Genomic DNA, 21,399 nt, shown 5'->3' with positions numbered 1-21,399 from the left:
TAAATTAGTACCGTTTTAGTTGAATAAATAATAGGTACAGCTTTGGAAAAGGGAGCAGAGCAAACAAATTAGTCCTATTTTCTCATGAGAAAACTCTCGCCAGGGGACAATTGAAGTCTTAATGAGTTGCACTATTGTATCTGGAGAAGACCCAGGACTGATTTCACCAAGGGACTGTTGAACTCCCTGCAATTGAGTCCTATTGTGAGAAAACACAGCAATTCCCTTAGCCAAAGGACTAATGACTTCCTGACAAATTTGTTTCACTTTACTCCTTTAGCCATCGGACGACAGCACAAGGTCTGAAGAAGTTACTGATATTTGAAAGAGAGAAGCAACTTGTGCAGGTGGAGTTTGATGTGTGTGAGTCAGCATGTCAGAGTTGGTGTTAAAGTGAGTCACAATGGATAATATGGTTATTATTAGAGCCAGTGTGGGAAGGGGCTGGTCACACACATATGAACACGCATCCTTATGCAGCAGTGCAAACGATATTCACAATGTTTGAGTGCTGTATCATGCTCAGTATAGTTAGTAATTTGGGGTATTTTGCATAATTGGGTCCTTCTGTGAACACTTCCACTCCATACAGCACGAGTTAACTCTGCAGTGGCCATAATAACCTCCTTCAACATTGTACACAGATGAGGAAAACACACACAAGGATTTTGAATTACAAAAAGGTAACATTGCTAGAAATCTGGAGTATGCTGCAAGAATACTACATGCTGCATTTTGTGCCTTGCTCAAGGACACTATGACTTTTCACAAGGGCATACTGTACTGTACATGGAGACCACACTAATGTGCTATCTTCAGGCTTGATCTCTGTAGCAATGATGAATAGAGCAGAGGGAAAGGGTTGGTCATGGGATTAGCCTGGAGAGGACACAGAGAGGACACATGGTATATGCACTGTGTGAAAACTATTAGTTCCCTCGTAGGTATGAGGATAAGTCAAATTACAGCCCACCAGGCAGGCGACTATTTCAAGTAATTTCATACCAGCAGTGAAATGATTCCTACATTGTAATATCTTACTCTGGAAATATTCAAACATTTTCTCAGTAGCATATAACAAAACCTAACAATTTTCCAAATTCACATAAGATTTTGCAAATTTGTCTAAAAAGAGAAAACAGTGATTTAATATAAAATTATAAAGATGACAGACTCAACAGAGAGAATAAGAAACTGTTAAAAGACTGAGATAATGTGGCTTATCATTTTTAGTTTCCAAAAATACTGCCCTACAGCATCATTTAGACGCATCGATTGGATATTGTCTGTCTGTTCCTGCCTAGTGAACACTCACATTATTCAAACTCCATATACAAAGTTTTAGGATGTCGTTAAAAAGGCTGTTTCTTTTTCCAAATATGTATATATAAGTTAGAATGAAGTTTAAATTCCATGCAATTCATTTGAATGTGTCCAATCACCTCCCCCACAGTCAGACGATGTTGAACACTTGGTGTAGACACCACTTCCTTGAATGATCCGGTGTCATGATTGCCTACTCAGGACGGTTTTGCTTGCTACCGTCCTCCATTTTGGTAGCAGAACAAGGTAATATTATTGGCTAATTAGGTCAAAAGGGTAGGGCTGGGCAATATGACTTCAAATCAATATCATAATTATTTATGATATATGACTTTTACCTCCATTAAGATTATTGAACAAGTATTTTAAATACAATTAATATGCTCTTAATATATTACGTAAATATATAATGGGTACACAATAGTTTTCTGGAGCACAATTTCATTTCAAGTAGTTTTTAAAAGTGCCGCTTTAAATCTAATCGACCGTCAAACAATAACTAAACAGGATTTTGAATCGAGCCAGGCACAGGATGCTGGCTGTTGGTATTTAACACTTTTAATGGTCACTGCTTTGGGCATATTTTTATTGGTGCAGAAAAATAGATGTGAAGTTCAAAAGCAGTGCTGCTGTGCTCTTCCTTTACCAAATTATCAACTGTAGGACACACTCAGCAGCACATCGGCTTTGCTCATCTCTCTATTTATTATTTGGGTATATTATCTATTATTCAGACCCCTCTAGGTTCCATTCTTCTATTCCTCCTCCTCTCTTGCTCTCTGGCTGTAACCCCTCTTATTTCTCCCTCTCACATTTGATATCTCTTTGTTTTCTCTCCCTCTCTCTCTCTCATGCTCTCCGTTATCTGCTGTAAAGTAGATAAGCATCGGTTTTCAGCAGCGGGAGGAGAGGGAGAATAATGCACAACATGTTCATGAGAGGTGGAGGGGAGCAGCAGAAGTCAAGGTCGAACTGCATGTGGTGGTCTGTGTGTGTTTTTTGTGTGTGTGTGTGTGTGTGTGTGTTTTTTGTGTGTATGTGTGTGTGTGTGTGTGTGTGTGAGACTTACGACCTCATCTCCCCTGTCTTTATCTGTAGCCTTATCCAAACCTTGGCACCGTTTCCTCAGAGAGCAGATACAATATACAGTGTTGACACACACTCACAAACACACACTTGTCTAAGGCAGTGGTAGATCATGAGCAGCTGAATACGGGATGATGCAGAGCAGCTCCACTGACATGAATCACAGTAACTCTTTTCTTAGCTATTCCCTCTCATTTATCTTTCTTCTTCCACTCCCGTCTTCCGTCTCCTTCTTCTCTGGTCACCTCCTTTGCTCTCTTGCACTACTATGCCCTTTAATTTCTCTAATTCCCACTCCTCCGCCAACTTCTTTTTTCTCATCTCTTTTTGTTGTTAATTTTTATTTATTCCACCCTCTCCTCTGTTGATTGATCCCTTACTTTTCATGGTTCCTCTCTTCCATCTTACCTGAATAATAACTTCCTATCTAAGCATCTAAGAATTAGAATAATTTGCTGCATACATTTTTCTTATTTTCTTTATGTTTAAGTGGAATGACTGAAATACAACTTCCGATCCTCACACTCACATGGTATATGCCACTTTTTTTTCTACTGCTTACCACAGTAAAAAAATCCTCCACAATATCTGATTTGTCTTTCTTCAAGTGTTTAACATTTAAAAATATAATTTGTCTGTAGCTGGCTTGAATATGTAAAGAGGTATTTAGTAGAAAAGGTAATGCAATATATTGTAATCAATAACTGCTTTCAATTTCTCATCATTTGCCAGAAGTTATATGTCAATGATGTGACAAACAGTGCCCATCACACACACACCAACTACTTATAACCAACCCATGAAACATTAAAAAGCTGTGATTGTTCAGACATACAATTTCAAGAAATGTGGACCATTCACATTTGCAGCTATTAAAACGTATTAAAAGTCTCATTCACACACAACTCAAGCTTAGCAAGTCCAACACACAATTGCACACAAGCACTGGTGTTTGTGACATTTTCCCTGCAACTCCAAATGTGATATAAGAGATACCAACCATCCTAACCCACAAAGTACTATAAGACACAAATATCTCATGTGGTTTTATTAAATGGCTGCATTGTATTGTATATAGGCATCCGGGTTTCTGTCTGTTATGTGTTTTTATCTGATCTATATCCAAGATAATGTCAAAATATATTTGAATGATGATGGGGAGATGAATTAAAAAGGAAGGAAACAGCAGTACCATGCTCAATATGATTAATCAGTAAATATGAGTACCTGCCTTCTTCTTTCTTTGCCTTCCAATTCTAAAAAACATGGTATTCATAGTGGAAGGCAAAGAAATAACTTCATTGTACAGGACTGTATACATGACAATAAACAACTTTGTTGGATAACAACACCAAAATGACAGAAAATTGTATTTGTCATCTGTACGTTAACACAGGGTCGACCGTACAATAAAACATGTTGGAGGAGAAAGACCAGGTCAGCTCAGCAGTGCAATTACATCAATGATTCAATTTGAATAAACAAAAGTAAAATAAACTCAAATACAACAATGTCAAACTATACACACTCGCTGATGTGAAACCAAAGGGACAGAACTGTACAGGATTATGTACGTTCATATGTTAGTCATCGATGAATTAAGTTGTTTCCTGCATTCAACTTTTAATTACACAATATATTTTCAGTTTTTTGTGTTTGTGCATTTTGTAAACTTATGCAATATGAATTAAGTTTATTGTTGTGGAGGTGAAGGTGCTCTCTCCGCCCCTTCACCTCCACAATTGTTTATCAGTCTATTATCATTACTATTATTATTATTATTGTTGATTGTCTTGGATAAATCATAACCAGTTCAGTTCACTACCTTTACCACACCTGAATGAACTAACTAGCATATTAGCTGAGTGGTTAGCATGGCTCATACAGCCCTGTAGCACTGCCCATTAAACAAGCTATTAACGCAGTTCACCAACCTCAGCAGTCTTACCTTGAACCTGGAGTTCCTGTAGCCTGGTTCTGTTCTGAAGAATCCGGCCAAATATTACTTCTTTGGGGCCATGTTTCCAAACTTGCTGTCCCAAGTTAGCACTGGCTAATTTTGTGGCACAGGTGAGTTGTTAGCATGAGATGCTAAAAACGCTAACAGGGCTGTAAACTCCACAACTAGAGAATATCTTCACTTCTCCCGCAGAAGTTTCAGCCCAGTCCTCATCCTCAGAGTCTGTCCTCCTCCTCAGAGACTGCCCTCCTCCTCAGAGTCTGTCCTCCTCCTCAGAGTCTGTCCTCCTCCTCAGAGACTGTCCTCTCCCCCTCCACCATGTCTGGTTTCTTTTTGTCCTTCTGTTTTATAGCTACACTCCACCAGCTCAGCTTAGGAGCCTGTCATCTGAAGTCTGTGTGACCACCAGGGTCTGCTAGCACCTGAGAAACCATGTGGTACAATCTGACAGCATGATGATGATGATGATCATTAATATATAAAGTAGACCACAAAGTATAAGTTCATAGATCAGGGAGTAGAATTTAACTATATCATAAATAGCAGTGTAAAGAAAAAAAAATGGTTTTGGCATCTTATTTTGCCATTTTATTATTTATTTTGTAAATAGCCTCTACTTAATATCTTTTTTTATTACACTGTTTTTATTTAGGTGTCAAAAACACAATGCTAAATCTCACAAGAAGGAGGTACAGTGTGGAGGAGTAACAGTAAGATGAAAAAGAAAATTGTCCATTTGGTGGCACATGGATTCAGCTGCGCCACCTCAGATTACAACTGTTGCGTTATTTACTGTTCAGAAACTCTCCTCCATTTTCTGAACAACACATCAGGCTTTCCTTGCCAGCATTACCCTCTACACTTTTATCAAGATGAATCACGTTTTCATGTTGTCAGTTAAGTCAGTTGCGTATATCTTAGACGTGTTTCCATTCTGTATGGTACCAAGTATTTGATCATTCTAATTCTACGCACTATCCATGCAAATTAAAAAACCTATACAGCATAAGGCTCCAATCTAATAGCGAAGCATGGGTAGTGATTTTCTATTCTTTATCTACTTTACCCTTCATACACTCTTTTCTTCCACTTCTCCTTTTCCCATTTCTCTGTTTTCCTCCCATAATTGTTTAAACCCAGGAAACTGGATTACTGGGAATATAACTCCAATCTATTTCCTGGTAAAATAAATTACAGGGAAGTGGGAGACAAACAGATACGTTCTAAGCTTAAACCAAATAGGTTGATGCATATAAAGTATAGACTTCCTTTACTAAATCCTTCAACATGGATGCGATGGCTAGAGGGACTGATTCAAAACTGTTAACCATGTATTTCACATACAGTCTGTGAGAATGTGTATCCTTCAAATGCAAAAGTTGAACAGTAATTTCCATTTATTGGCCAAGGGGAGGAAAGGAAATATCCAGCTACTATAGTCAAAAGATAACTAAAACCCATGTTACCATGTTCCCCATCTCGTAACAATTAACCTTAAAGTAATATTGTCCTTATATGATAATTTTATGATAATGACACCCTCACCACTGTTTTATTATTACATTAATTATGTGATGTTCTGATGACAGTTCTGTGATAGTGAATACTACATCATGGCATACCTTAAATCCAACCATTTCAAATTACAATCATCATTTGAATTTCCAACCAGGCAATCATAATGAATCTACAAGGCAAATGTGTCTGAAGAAAAAAATAAAAGGCATCTGCCAAAACCCATCTCTCTTGGTTGGTTGCTTGACATTTGTTCAAACCATGGAAATTCAGATAAATGTCACTCACAAAGATGAAATCCCTTGAAGTCTTTCATCTTACAGGAACTTTACTAAATAAATACTGTGCTTATGACAGCATCACTTGCGGACTAAATGCCACTCAATTCAAACCTTAGAGTTTTTCCCAATTTTTGCTTCTCCGTCAAAGTGCTCCATTTGGTTTAATAGCAAAGTCGGAGCCGCATTACAATAGGAGCTGGTTGTTGGTTCAGAGGCTTTGTGTGTGTGTATGTGTGTGTGCGTGCGTGTGCGTGTGTGTGTGTGTGTGTGTGTGTGTGTGTGCCTTCAAACTGATGAGGAAAAAAACAAATGCTTTTCAACCAAAAGAGAAAATGACAAAAGTAATGGGTGTGCACCTGTGTTTGGTGGATGTGTGAGACTACCAACTGTTTACAGTTGTATGTGTGAGTGTTTGTGTACCTCAACAATCCTTTGCAAGCATCCATGCCTGGCTGTTATTTTATACATGCCACTTTCTCCACATGTTCCTTTATTTCGCTGTGAGTCTGACCACACACACTCTCTCTCTCTCTCACTCTAGTGACAGAGGAATATCAGAACTACTTATTCAGTGATAAAAACTGAGCCAGAGCAAACCCAGTAATTGAACTCCAGCGGGCGAAGCTTGGAAGCACAGTGCAGTATCCAGGGTTTGAAGAAAAAAAAAGATGATTCACCTTAAAGACACATGCATACATGTACTTATACAAGCTCACAGCAAATATATTGGAATGCACACAAAAAGACACTCGGACAAGAACAACTTACCACTCACACAACAAAACTGCAATCTTAAGTTTTCACTTTCCTATTCAGCCACATTTAAAGGATGATGAAGATCAGATTATGAAGCTGTTGCATAAGCAAATTAACTTTGAAATAATTGACTTTCACAGTCTACCTCCTGAAGCTCCACTGAATAAATCAGAGTTCTCTCTCTCCCTCTCTCCCTCTCTTTGGATGGATTCAGGAAATACACAAGAAGGAAAACAGAGTGATCAGCTATCAGCTGGACTGCAGCACTGCAGAGGACTCACACACATTCACAAACACACACACACACACACACACACACACAGAAAAACAGTTCTCACTCAGTGCTACACATTTGCAGCAAGTTCATAAGAAATCAAACAAGTAATAGATTATAACAATAGAATAGTATGAGATGTCCACTCAGTCCCTAGTTTCACTTTGTCCTCTATTCAGCTCATGTTTAACTCTTGTCTACTTGTGCACATGTATATCTTTTCACTGACCTGAATATATTGTATGTACACATTGACTCTGACTTATTTCATCTGTAAGTCAATTCTTCGGTTTCTTGCAGAATGAGAAAAAGTGAAGAGTTGGTTTGTTAGGGTGTTAGGAATCAGGAGAGGGGGTGCTCTCAAAGGAGAGGAGTCATCAAGAGGTTCCTGGAGCTAGAGCGGGCGCCCCGCTCTCCTACTCTGATAATGACGGTAGCTCGTCCCACCATCAGGCAACCACAGAACATGAAATTATTTGTTTAGGATCAGTTTTTATTTACACACATCACTCAAACAATGTCGGCACTGCTGTCAGGGGCAATTTGGGTTTCAGTTTCTTGCCCATGGACACTTCGGCACAAGGGTGACTGGGGTCGAACTGCCAAACCTCTTGTCAGTGGATGACCCGCTCTACCCGCTGAGCCACAGCCACCCTCTATTCCACTTTATTTTCCATTTGAGTTGTGTTTGTCTTTAAGCATGCAGACCAGGCGTCACTCACAGTGGGTGTCAAAGTGATATAAGAGATCTAAATGGAAAATGTAATTACTGATGTAATGACCTCTCCTAAAGTCACCAGGCTGGCTTCACATCCTGGTGCAAATATCTGGACAAATGGATAAGAACATTTCAAGGGACCCAACACACTGGAGGGAAATCGTATGCATTTATTAATTTTTCTTTCTAGAGTAGAGAAGCCATAATACTATATGTAATGTCTGATTGGTTGGTTTTGTGCAGTTTACTATTTTAACTACCTTCCAAGGAGATTATGTTAGTTGGTTTGTAAGCAAGATTACACACACACAAAAAAAGGATTTCCATGCAACACTGGAAGTGATACATTTTGGTGCGGATCCAGGAATTATTTTTCACTTTCTTTAACATTGCAAGGGAATATTTTTAACATTTTTTGAGAGAATAATTTATGGATCTTGAAGGAAAAAAAAGTCACATTAAGGGAACTGATATCTATGAGTGTGTGAAACTTTGTGCAACTTCATTGGATTTGAGGGGACACTTGTGATTGTTAGTGAGTTATTGGTGTGAGTTATCTGCTGCTCTCTGGTACTGCATATTATTATTTTCTTAGTCACCTCATTAGTCTATTTCAGTCCTAGTCTGCATCATCTTGTCTTCATTATGGTGGAAGTGAAAAATAAATCCCGGCTGCAATATGACCAACAGTTCAGAGATGTGAAGACAGGAATGTGGAAGATGGAAGAAGAGAAGTGAAAGAAGAGAAAAAAGAACTAAGGAAATCTCATTTATCAAAGAAGAGTTAAGTTTTCTTTTTTCCTTTTTAATCTTCAGCCTTTCAGCTACCCTGTATTTATTCTTTCTTCCTCTCTCCACTTGGGACCCAGTGGCAACTGAATCCAAATTCTCCACACACATACTCTCACATACAGTGACATGTTACATGCCAATTGGTGCAAAACATAATCTTCTTCCAATCATCCATAGTCCACTTCAATCTTAACCCACCCCCCACACCAATACATAACAACTTGAGATGTGATTATCTGGAGACTTATCGACCCTCTGTTGCTGAAACCCCATTGATCTATTCCCCAAGATGTGTGTGTGTGTGTGTGTGTGTGTGTGTGCAAAATGATAAAAGGAAGGAAAGACCTGCTCTGTATGTTGACTCTCATCATGAGAGTTGCCTCAAAGCTTCATCAATGAAATGTGTTTGCTGTCTTCATAAATCAAAGTCAGATGCATAAAAGGTCAACAACTACAAGCATGTTCTCTCTCACTCTCTCCCTTTATCTCTTTCTCACACAAATACACTCACACATGGATACAGAGGATACAGACTGCATGGCCATATATCAATTATGCTCAGTGTGGGACAAGTAATTAAAGATAGATTTGTATTAAGTAGCATATTCTGTATTAAATATAAATACTACTGAAATTACCATGATATATATTCGTCCTCCTTCGGTAGGGACCAGCTGCCTACATCATCTCCAGACACTTGCATCACTGATGGCAAAGATATGACACTGATAACACCTGTCTTATATAATTCCTTGTAGCAGCAAACAAGCCAAGTCCCAAAGTTTTAAAGCATCATAGCAATATTGCAATGCAATGCCAGAATCTTAGTCCCTAATACTATTATTGTGACATGCCATTTGTGTTATTGCCATAGGCTGTAGACTGTCTATACAGATGGATAGCTTATCTCCCAATTTCCTCCCACTATCCAAAAATTAAGCCAAAATATCCCAAGTATATATATAGTACAAACACTACCAAACATGACTTTGTCTCAACTATCAATCTCAATGATTTATCCTGGTTCATGTTATCAAATGTCTGATCAAAGGCAAATGTAACCAAAATATGACCATGTGATGACGATTTCTGCAAAATAACTTTCTAAAATACAACAACTATCTTTTAGAAAAAAATAATGTTGCCACTCTACATTGACTTTTTAGTACATGGTCCATGTCCCATTCAATTTCAGGAGGGCAGGGTTTATGACCTGTACCACAGCCAGCCACCAGGTGGTGATCATCATGTTTTGGCTTCACTTTTAGGGAGCAGTCATGTCGTCCATCTTTATATGAATTCTGACGGCTAAGGGTGACTTAAAATGGAACCAATGATGTTGCAGTTTGTCAGGTTAAAGTCAAAACAATATTTCTTAATGACTCATGTTGAAGTGTTTTCCTTTTGTAAGAGTAAGAGTACATACAAATAATAATTCATAATTTTAATAAGTAACTTCCACTAACAATTAGAAATTCTACTTGCAAAAAAGAGAAAAAATTGCTTTAGTGTTGAATCATAATTCACGGTCTGATCTGAGGGGGCTGCACAATTAAAACTCCAGAGTGCTCCAAGTTTCTGTAGGTGTCAGTAATGGCTGTAGTTATTTATAGTTATTGTACTAGTGCCTCCAAATTAATGAGGCCATGATTAATATTTGGTGATATTGTACATGGAACGTCTCCAATGATAATTACTCCCATGAGAAAACCCATCTGCTTTCCTTCATTAACAGGTCGCAGGTCATGGTCAGCTGCTGGACCAGAGCTCTGGAAGTTGCTCAGGGTTTTACTGAAGGACAATACCGAGTGTTTAATGCCCTCGAGCAAAGTCTTCAACATAAATACTCTAAGGACACTCTCTCTAATCACTGGACCACACAGACTCTTGTAACAGCATGGGGACAAATCGAATCCAATTTAACATGAAAGATCTTATTTAATTAATCACTGACTTAATTGCATGTGCTTAGAATCATATATATTTTTCAATTTCAGCCTTTTCCGTCAACCCTTTGTTTGCCCCTGACGCTCCTGGATAATCCCACAGTGCTTTTCTTTTCTTCTCTTTTTTTATGTGACATTTCAGGGAAATTAATCATGTGGCCGACCTCAGAACTTTACAACCTCACCATATCATGACTGCTGTGAGGAAGTCAAAAAGGTGTGAGTGCCACTATGAATAGTGCAAGTGTGAATAGTATGGTCGTCCAGTGAGAAGCAAAAAGGTTAAGTAATTAAAGGGAGATTTAATGACTGAACATGAAAAGAGAGTATTTTTGAATAGTAGGGGGATGGAGTCTTTGTGTCGTCATTGGCTGTGAGTTGTAGGATGATGTTATGGAGGACTCTGCATTTTCTCCATCAGTAGAAGCACCAGGGAAAAGGCTTCACGTGCCACATTAGAGATTAAATGACTGTCTGTTGACAGCACAACATGGACAAACAGCTGCCCCTCAAACAGCCGGGGATAGTGGATCAACCCTGCAACCCTTCAACTCAACATTTCCAGATATTTAAAGTGCAGCGTCAGTGGGACTCCAACAGACTCTAGATGATTGGAGACTTGCTTGACTCCCACTGTTTAAATACTTGACTTTGACTTAGTACTCACGATATTAGGCATGACTTTGACACAAATTAATTGAGAGGACTTAAATTAGTATTTGCGCTTTTCTACTTTACTTCACATTATCAGGTGAGAGCAGCCACACTGCCTGTGTGAGTGCTGCCGATTTTGTCCATGTGCAGTTGGCATGAAAATACAAAGGTGAAAATGATCTTTCGACAGAGTTTCAATGTCTGTTAAATATATCATGAACATAAATGTTTGCAACACTTCCTGTACATTTTTAAAAATTAAAAGCACTCTCGCAATTGACTGAATCCATTCATTTGTTCTGACAATATTTGTATTGTTATCGCAGGACCGGAAGATGCATGGCTTCAGTGCGTAGTGTCCTGGCATTTAGTTTATATCCCGACCTTTTATTCAAGAAAATACAGTAGTTATAACAGTGGGCTGCTGACACAACAGTGGGCTGCTTGTGTGAACAACAGACGCCTGTGAGACAAAGCAGATCAGCGTCACAGCCGTGACAACACGCACTGCACACACAGCCAGGGTGTCCCATGCATTAGAGCTGTGTGAATGATACAGCAACATATGAAGAAATCCTGACAACACTTCAGACTGATGCCAAGTTTGTTCAAACTACTAGCAAGAAAGAATATTTCAACATTAGCATAAAGATCTTAGTTGCCTTTCAGCAGCAGGAGAGATGACTTTTGAGAGCAGTTCATTGCTGTCATCGGTGAAAGAGTGTAAAAATAAAAAAAAAAGATTGTCCATATGGCCAGTTCCAGAAAGCTGTGCTCCAAGCAAAATAAAATGGAGTGTAAAGTCACCTTCCAAAGTACTTCTAAATGAAGTCAAGTGCGTAATGCGAAAAGTACTGTGTGTGCATGTATCTTGACATCTCTTGCTGTGTCAGGGGCCTCTGCTCTGATCCCTCTCCTCCTCCTTCGAGGGAGCGAGGGAAAGATCACTCCTTCTTCAAAGTCTCTCTTTCATCTCTATGCCCTATCACACCATCCTCTGAGGTGGAGGGTGAGGAGGAAGCGGCACAGGCAGACAGGACTGGCTTTTTATTTTTAATACATCCATCTCTTCCCCTTGTTTCTCTCCTCCCTTCTCATTCCAGTGTTTCCAGGGTACTGTTGGCCCTCTTTGACCTGAAAACTTTATTTTAACTTCAGTTTTTATCCTTTGCTGCCATTGACTCCCTCCTCCACATCCTCTCATGTCATCAAAAAGTATTTTAGAGAAGAGTCAAACCTTTAACTTATAGTGATGATAAAATGTCTTTTCTTAATCACTGTATTATGTTCACCTTTTTCACAGGTTTTCAGTTTGTTTGCAGGAATGTGCAAAAGCTAGAAAACAAATTACCACAAAATGTAATGGAAGGATGCAGTATTGGTCAGTAAAGAACCCATACAATTTTGACGTGGATGAGGATCAGAGGGCCGATCCAGATGTCCAGTATAAAAGGGAGTTTTTCCAATCTATGAGCATGTGAAATTTGATGTCAGCAGGTGCAGAACATTTCTGTGGACATGTTATATATACTGTATCTTATCTCAATACTTGTGCAATATAAGGTGATAAACTGGCCAATCAGCCTTGGTGCAGGTTTCCACGTGGGGTTTTGTTTGCTTTACGTCATCAGTTGATTTAAGGATGGCACAAAGACTCAGCATTGTCCCATAATTTTTGTTGATTTCTTTATTTGAATTTTTCATTGATTTTGATGGAAATAAATCATACATGTTTAGGGGACTGACATTTATTTGTGTCCAATTTGGTGCCGACTAGTGAATTTAAAAGGTTACTTTTGATTTCATCGATAGCATAGCAATAGCATAGCATTCCTAAACTACTCATCGCTTTTGGATATTTGATGATCTAACACTATCACCTATTTCATTCCTCATTTTTTTCATCCAGAGTTGCTAGTGTTGTTGTTGCCGATGGTGATGAAGCCCTGGATTAAATTACCTGTATTTTATTCCATTTTGGTCTCAGGCTAAAAGGGATGTTTTTGAAACACCTTGTTCTAGAATGGTTCTTTGAACTTTGAAATATGAAGTATGGGCAGCAAGCTGTTTTCTCCTCACTTCACAATTGAGCCTTATGCTTCCAGAGTCCCCCATCCTCCCCCCATCTCTTGCATCCTCTCTTCCCTCTCCACCCCTGGGGACAGACTAAATTTACTGCTTTTGGTCCCCAGGAGTTTGTGAGAAGCTGTTTCAATCGACTAACACAACCTCGGGGATGGTTGACACTCAACTCTGGGATTTACACTCTGCATGATCACTTTGCCACTTTATACCCCCCCACACTTACACACGCACACACACACATGCACCAGCATAGCAGTGTGATGGTGCCAGTCTCATTGCTTTCCAAAGGGATTTGACGGGGACTAGTGTATAAAAGCCAGCATCCACTTGATAATGCTGTGCGTCTGTTTATGAGTCTAGTCATCTAACAGTCTGCGCTTGTGTTTTTTTATTTTGGTCAAAGAGGCTACTTCATTATCTGCTTTGCTGCCTTTCATGATGTTTAAATCTCATTTAAAATATTTCTTTCACTCTCTCTGCTCCACAATATTGATGTTGTTTTCTCTTTCTCAAGTAACTGTCACAGTTTCACTGTGGTTCTCACTCCACACATCTTTGATTTCTTCAGTCTCTCTATTATAAGCTGTATACAAAGGAGACGGTTTGATTTCAAAAGAAGACGTTATTATACTTTCTTAAAACTAATAATGGCAAAAGTTATTATTCAGACATTTTCCAGACATTTGATGCCTCAGTTGATGAACGTGGCTCCTCTATAATATAAACTATAATGTTAATGTACCATGGGATGAATTGTGCTGTATCACCATTATCGAGTCAGTGGGTGAGTGAATCCTCAGTGAGAGGAAACATGTCAGTTTTATTTACCTAATGGGAAAAAACAACCATAAAGGAGCTTTGTTGAGGGAATTTGTTTATATCCTGGATATTCCCACTCTTGCTACTGGACATACAGAAAACTCTTTGGTGTGAATTACTGTAGACTATGGGATACTTCAATTTCAATGTTCTCATTTTCATACACTGCATTTTCCTAGAATTTGATACAGGACCTTGAAGCAGCAAACTATATCCCAGTTGGATTTTCCAAATTTGGCCTATTTCCTGGTTAAGCAATTTCCTACAAATACATGCCAATATCATATAGGTTTTAGGAGCATCCTTCGGACATGTTTCCAATGCATTTAGACTGTGCCTCTCTGTTGGGGTGTTTATAGCAGTTTGCAGCACAACACCTCCTGTCTGTTGAAGGTCAGCTTTGTGCATTGTACACAACACTTCTAGAGATGGGGATGCAAGCCCAAAAGAAAAGCCTGCATTTCAAGATGGAAGGAGAAACACACCCATATCTAACAAAATCTAAGACTTGGACAATCAAATGGTTTTGAGGTATGAACAGGATTTTTTATGTATGCAAATATCAGGTTATTTAGGGGCAGCTTTTATTCACAGTCAAACAGGTCTGCCACCGGTTATAAAAGAGCAGACTCATCGACTCAGGTGCTCCTACTGACCACTGACTGATGGCAGATATGATTTTAATTAGTTCAAGTGCGCTGTTAGATGTCTGATTGCCTCTCCATCCTCAGCTACAGGGCTGTTTGTGCTGCGTGTTGTTCAGGGAGCTATTGAAAGCTCATCATTCAGAAGACCTGTGGAGTGATAGTTTGAGTCACTGCACTACAACAAAGCCAGTGAACAAAACAAAAACAGACAATATGGGTTCAAGGAGCAAACCACTCGTCCTGCAGTCATCAAAGTAGCTGTCTACAATGACAGGATAAATATAATAATAAATTAATAAAAATGAATAATAAGAGACTACTCTTTGATTAAAAACATTCATGCTGACTGTAGTGTAAAAAACAAAAAAACAGGACTATTAAAGCCACCTGGAGTTTAAAACCATCTTGAATCTCGCAGGGCTGATACCTACGTAGAGTCAATCATTTGACATGTCTATACATCATGACAATTATATATGTTTGAGAAGGTTAACACTCTCTTATCAAAGTAGGCAGCCCGAGTTCCACCTGTGACCATTCGTGAATTGGCTAATTTTCACATCTATATATCTAAACAACCTAGATAATGTAGCTTTAGCAAACTATTTGGTATGTTATATATGAGTGTTTAGATATCTGTGTATGTGTGTGGGGGGGTATCTTAGCCCTGCCTCCAACCATTTTCTGTACATCGTCCCTCTACAGCATTAATGTTATTTGATTGGCACTGATGCTGACTCATATACTAATATACTAATACTTGCCCTTTATCAAGGGATGAGGTTCACTCTTGATATAGCGCAGTGATTAATGGGTTTAGATGCCATTAGTTGCTTTATGAATGTAATCACCAGCCATTCAGATTCCAGTTGTTCACTACATGAAGTACTTTACGCTACGGCAATTTTGTTAAGAACCATTTGTTTTTAATTGACACACTCAATTGAATTGAGATTTCTTAAATCAAAAAGGAACGATCCTCTAACCCCAACACTGCCAGAATTAATGGGTTCCACTTTAACATTTTGAAGCAGACATTAAGCAACACAACACAATGATAGGAGTATAAAGCCCAACTACATGTCAGTGACCTGGATAAAATACTCATAAAAGCAAAAAACAAAAGTAATAATAATAATGTGGCACAATCATGTATTTGATATAGGACTTTATGATTCCTCATTTGGTGCATCACTGCCTGAACGCCCAGTTTTATAAATTGGTAATAAATTGGACATTAGGAAGTTTTAATACCCACTGAAATCTCAGACCTTCAATTTGATGAATTAATTTCATTGCACCTTCTCCTCACCCTGATCCTGTCTCGTCAACTCACCTCTGCATCAGTCAAATATGAAGAATCATACTCTGCTGCCTCCAGAATCCATACACTGCGTCTACAGTTTTTGTAGTGTACTTGACAGTTGATATTGTCTCACACGTGAAAGGAGTCGAAACCAAACCGAGCCAAACAACTGAATCTCATTGGAAACTGTCAAAACACACACACACGTGATGGCGTATGGACGAGTCAACTCAATATTGTGTATTCTAACCGAGCTGTCATTTGAGAGATTCCAGGTTTTGCCGCACCGAAAATCAAATCTCATTCCTCAGAGCACCTTGCAATGGAGAAAGGCTGGCTTTTATGAAACCTGCCAATTTACCCCCACACCGGCACGAGTTGTTTTCATTTCCGCTATGATGTCTTGCCAAGGCGCATAGTCACTGTCTGCCTCTTTCATCGTCTGGGATTGTGCTTTCCACAGGTATGCCAAAGCCAAGGGCCGTGCTTTAAATTCATTATCAGCTGTCTTAAAGATGAGAAGCCAATCTGTCTGAGAGGTGTCTGGGAGGCTCTGTAACGTCATCATGACAGAATGAGCTGTAGTGAAATGCCAGCACACTCCCTGGAGTGTGGACTGTTTTGGCATTGTGTGTGTGTTTATGTGTGTGTGGGCACGTGTGTGTTTACAAGAATGGGACACAGGCGGCAGGATGAGTAAGAGGACAAGTGCTTATTGTGAGACCATGTGTGTACGCGTGTAAGATGGACTTTTAATGCCAAAGTTATGGCTTCAGCAATGCAGAGAAAAGCAGCATTTTGGCTGCCAATAAACAATAAAAGTGAATAAAATTAGCCAGCTAAGCACCAGATTACAGCAATTGAGCTCTGTCATGTACTTACACTCGCTAATATGCATCGAGAAAAAGAAAGAAAGTGGCTTCCCCCTTATGCTTTGGGAGGGTGTTTACATTTGGAAAACAACTAAACCGTTTTATAACTCAGATGGAGGTTATCATCTCAGAGCAGGCATAATAAATATTTTTATGTCAACAATAACAACTTGTATATAAAAGGGGACAGCTCGTTTTCAGCTGCACCGGGCAGGAGTTTTCAGTGAAGAAGTCTTAAAACCCAGTGTACACAAGCTATCATCCTGAAAACTGCAAAGTTAGTGACTGGCTAGTGAACACAGTGGAGCGTTTAAGAGCCTTAGAGACAACTATACTCCTGGGACATGTTGGAGGATAGAATACAGAGTGAATATTGGATTTAGATTAATCAGATGGCAGAAAAACACAATCCCCAAATGAATGGCATAGTTGTTTTGAATCTGCTGAATGTGTGAACTATAGACTGTATATACAGATGGACAACACCTCTCCACAGTGTGGAGGTAAAAGTTTGAGACATAAGGATCTACATACAGATCCTCTTGTTGCTGGTGTGTTTCTCTGTGCTAATCTGTCTGAATGTCCAAAGTCAAACGCCTGATGATGCTGCATGATGCTGATAAGTTATTTGTGTCCGACTGACCACGTGTCCTTACAAGGACTTCCCTTTTCCTCCAATCCTTGGTGCAGGTTGTGTGATCAGAGACTTAGACCAATCGGTGGAAGTTCTCGACTTCCAAAAACTGCTACAAAAGAAATATGTAACCTATGATCTACAAGATGCCTGGCTGAATTAACTGATAATGTGGTCTTTATATATTGCATAGAATATATTTTACTTTAACCCTTTCAGTGTTATATGCCTACTTGTGTCTGCATTTATTGAGTGGTTCAGATCCATTTCCAACACAACTTTCTCCCACTATCCAAAAATGAAACCAAAATATCCCGGATACAAACGATGCCGTCTTGGGCAGTAGTAATGATGCTTCATCCTCTTTTTAAAGCATTAAATTAAAACCAAACTAAGCTGAAAAATAGCATGTGAACAAGATTAGTTGACGTTAAGTTTGACTTTTTAGTTTAGCCCATGTCCCATCCACTACCATGGAGGAGGCAGGGTTTATGACCTATACTGCAGCCAGCCACCAGACATTTGTAGAGCAGTCATGTCTACAGACATGACTTCATATAATGCATATGGTGTCAATGGTGTTAACAAGTTTATGAAAAAGTTACATATAAAATCTTGGCCAAAAAAGTCCCTCATCCCATTCACAGCTTTGGCTTCGTCTCTCTCTCGTTGTAACCACCGATTTCTCTGCATGCAGTCGCTCATTATCCTTTTCACATGGCAGCAAAACGATAACGAAAAGAGAGGAAAAGAGGGTGAGAGGAGGAGAGCATGTCGGTGAAATGACAACTGGTTGAGCTGACAAAATGAAATTCACCAGGGACAAAGGGAACAAGAGGGGGAGATTGTGGGATGGAGATGAGGTGAGAACAACAGGCTCGGTGTAATAAGAGATTGACAGGGCAAATAGAGGGAGGAGAAGAATATTGGTCCAAACTGTGAAGGTTGAGAGAAGGAAGGAGAGAGACAAAATAAAATGAGGCAGTGCCTTGTCCCCTAAATAGTATTTTTATTTTTCTGTGTGAGCAGCAGGGATATAAACAGCATAATGACACAGTAACAAACCCCTGACAGCAGCCTTTCACATCATGATAGCTGTGTGTCCGCTCCATACTGTGTGTGTGAGAGAGTGTGTGCTTGTATTTCAGTGTACACATTTAGATCTGTGGGATTGTGTGTGTTCATTTTTCTCTTACCAAGTAAATAACACTGTGAAAGCCATTATTGTAAGACTTCTTTGGGATATGCTATCCTGCAGGTGCGTGTTTCTTTCATGTCTGTGTCTGTGTTTGTCACTGTGTCGTCTTCTCTCACATATTTTGAGGGAGAAAACACTTTAACGATATTGATGCTTTAGGAAATAGGCCTACATGTTAGAGGAGTCTGGTTAAATCACTTTAATTCACACTCAGTCTTATTACTAAAATTAGAAGTGCTAATCCAGAAACATGCTGGTGCTCTAATGCTTCATTATTCCATATATATAAATATATATGTATGTACATTCTGTAACCAGACAAAACTGAAAAATTATCAAATCATCATCTTGAAGACAGTAATCAGATTAGATTGATAATCTCTCATGTCATTGCTACTGGGATACCACATTTTCAGTGCCAGTGAAAGAAGTCATATGCTGTTAAGGTACCAGATGAAATTATGATCGTGTCCTATATGTAATTTACCTCATTGTGTTTAGTTTGTATGCATCATAAGCATGATTCATTAAGTAGGTTAACAAACTGCTAAATTCCACACTGCAGCAGGAATTAGGTTGAATTGGAAAATGAATGAGTTGAATCTGGCTGGTGAGGTGGCATTTATCAGCTAGTGTTGCATACAACCAACACAAAAGGTCCAGATGTGTTATATTTTTAAGAACTACTTGATTTATATAGAGAAAGCATTGCTTTACATACAATTCTAGTATGAACAAAAAGGAAGACGAAAAAAAATTGTATTGCGATTGTAAATACTTGATCAGTCCAGGGTATTTCCTGAACATGAATCTGGATGAAGTAAGATGCTAAATTCTTGTTTCATTTCATTGATATATTAGACATTAGACAATGGTTTTACCGAGGTAATTTTGGGAAAAAAAATTCTATAAAGAATCATCTAAATACATTTTTAGGACTAAAATACTTTGATGTTAATTTGACTTTGAGTGAAAGATGAATAAAGTCTTTGAGAAGCTTTGGTGTATGAGAGTGCTTCTGAAGAGGAAATTCTTGGTTCCGTACTATGAAAACAATTTGAATTTGTAAATGACTCTGAATGATATGTGTTGTAACAAACATTTGGATAAAGCGGCGTTTTTTTAAATAAACTACCACATTTCTATTTAAGCAGCTTTCTTTCCACAATCACTGAAAGAAAACTGGTTATTGAAACTGAAACTTCAAAACTGACCAGTACATAAAAAAATTAATGAATTGTTGTTTTCTTTACCATAGAATGGGCCTTTATATTTAAAACCTTTATATTTACATGAGGGGGCCCTCCCTGTGGAGGCCGCCATGTTTTTCACTGTCGCCCAAACTGGATGAACGAAAACCTTTTGAGTTTCTATGACAACTGTTTACCACAAGTTTTCCTTCATGTTGCGAAGGGGAGGGTGAGATGAGGAGTATTCAGCTGCACATGCAACTTCACCTCTAGAGGTCACTAAATTCTACACACTGGACCTTTAAGACAATTGGCTTCTGTGATGCCCATTATTTTATCAACACTGTGGTTGTTGATATATACCCACCTGCTCTTATACTAAAATAATGTAGAGTTTAGATCCATTTCATTCCCTGATCAGCACAGCTGTAGTTGGCTGCAACTCAGTGTCATGTTTGAGCACCTGAAAGTGTGTGGTTGCTGAAGACGCTGTTGTTTCTGTGCAGATTTCACGTTGGGGACTTTGTGATTTGCGAAGGAAAACACAAATATCTGGCTAATGCACCTCAAACCAAGCTCTGACGTGGCTTCATACCCAGCCCCGCAGAGCAATTCTCACCTCCGTTGCATATGCTATTTTGTATTTATCTTGTCCCGCTCATATAAATGCCCCACTGCACAGAGCAATTACTATAATAATAAGGAGCTGTTTACAAATGTCTGTTTCACTTTAGTGCTCAGGAATTTCAAGGTTACAGTTTAATGCAGAAGTTGTTGCTTCTCAGAGACTTCCCAAGGTTAGGAGGCATTTTATCCAGTGAGTTGCCCGAATTCCCCTGAATCTCAATGAGCCTTCATAGTCATGAGGTTAGACGATCACAGAGATAATCTGATGGAGTATTATAACTACTGATAACACACACGTGGCTGCACTGTACCTGCAGGGATGTCACCACACACAACTGAATCCCCCACCTTTACTAAAGCTGGGTGCGTGAGGAAGGAGGGAATGTACACTTTACTCTCTTTCACCCTAAGGTTGAAAGGACACAGTTTTATTTATCCCTCCCCTTAGCTTTCTCAGACATACACACAAACACGCACACACACATGAGCAGCTACACTCCAGACTCAAAATGGAAAGAGAGCAGAGTAGAGAGAGAGACCCTGTAATGTCAGGTTTCTTTGCTGAGAAGATGAAAGAGGGAAGATCAAACAAGCGGTGGTACGTGATACAGGAAATGTCACCCCTCCCCTGATACACACACACACACACACACACACACACACACACACACACACACACAGCAAATGTAAGCAGACGGACATACAAACACCCACAG

The 21,399-nt window shown here is 39.1% G+C and overlaps 1 protein-coding gene across 2 annotated transcripts in view; it reads right to left on the bottom strand.

The window, feature by feature from the left end:
• Positions 1–21,399, bottom strand: part of LOC109627472 (zeta-sarcoglycan) — a 305,924-nt gene that overhangs the window by 222,246 nt on the left and 62,279 nt on the right. The window contains exon 1 of one of the 2 annotated variants that reach the window (XM_069530650.1): positions 4,358–4,758. The exons of the other annotated variant lie outside the window; for it this stretch is intronic. The gene's annotated coding sequence lies outside the window, so the exon portion shown is untranslated. Of the gene's footprint in view, positions 1–4,357; positions 4,759–21,399 lie in introns of those variants that run through there. 2 annotated transcript variants of the gene reach the window in all.

The sequence above is a fragment of the Paralichthys olivaceus genome, chromosome 8 (assembly GCF_024713975.1).
Source record: "Paralichthys olivaceus isolate ysfri-2021 chromosome 8, ASM2471397v2, whole genome shotgun sequence".
Classification (NCBI taxonomy): domain Eukaryota; kingdom Metazoa; phylum Chordata; class Actinopteri; order Pleuronectiformes; family Paralichthyidae; genus Paralichthys; species Paralichthys olivaceus.
This window is presented reverse-complemented; position numbering and strand designations above follow the sequence as displayed.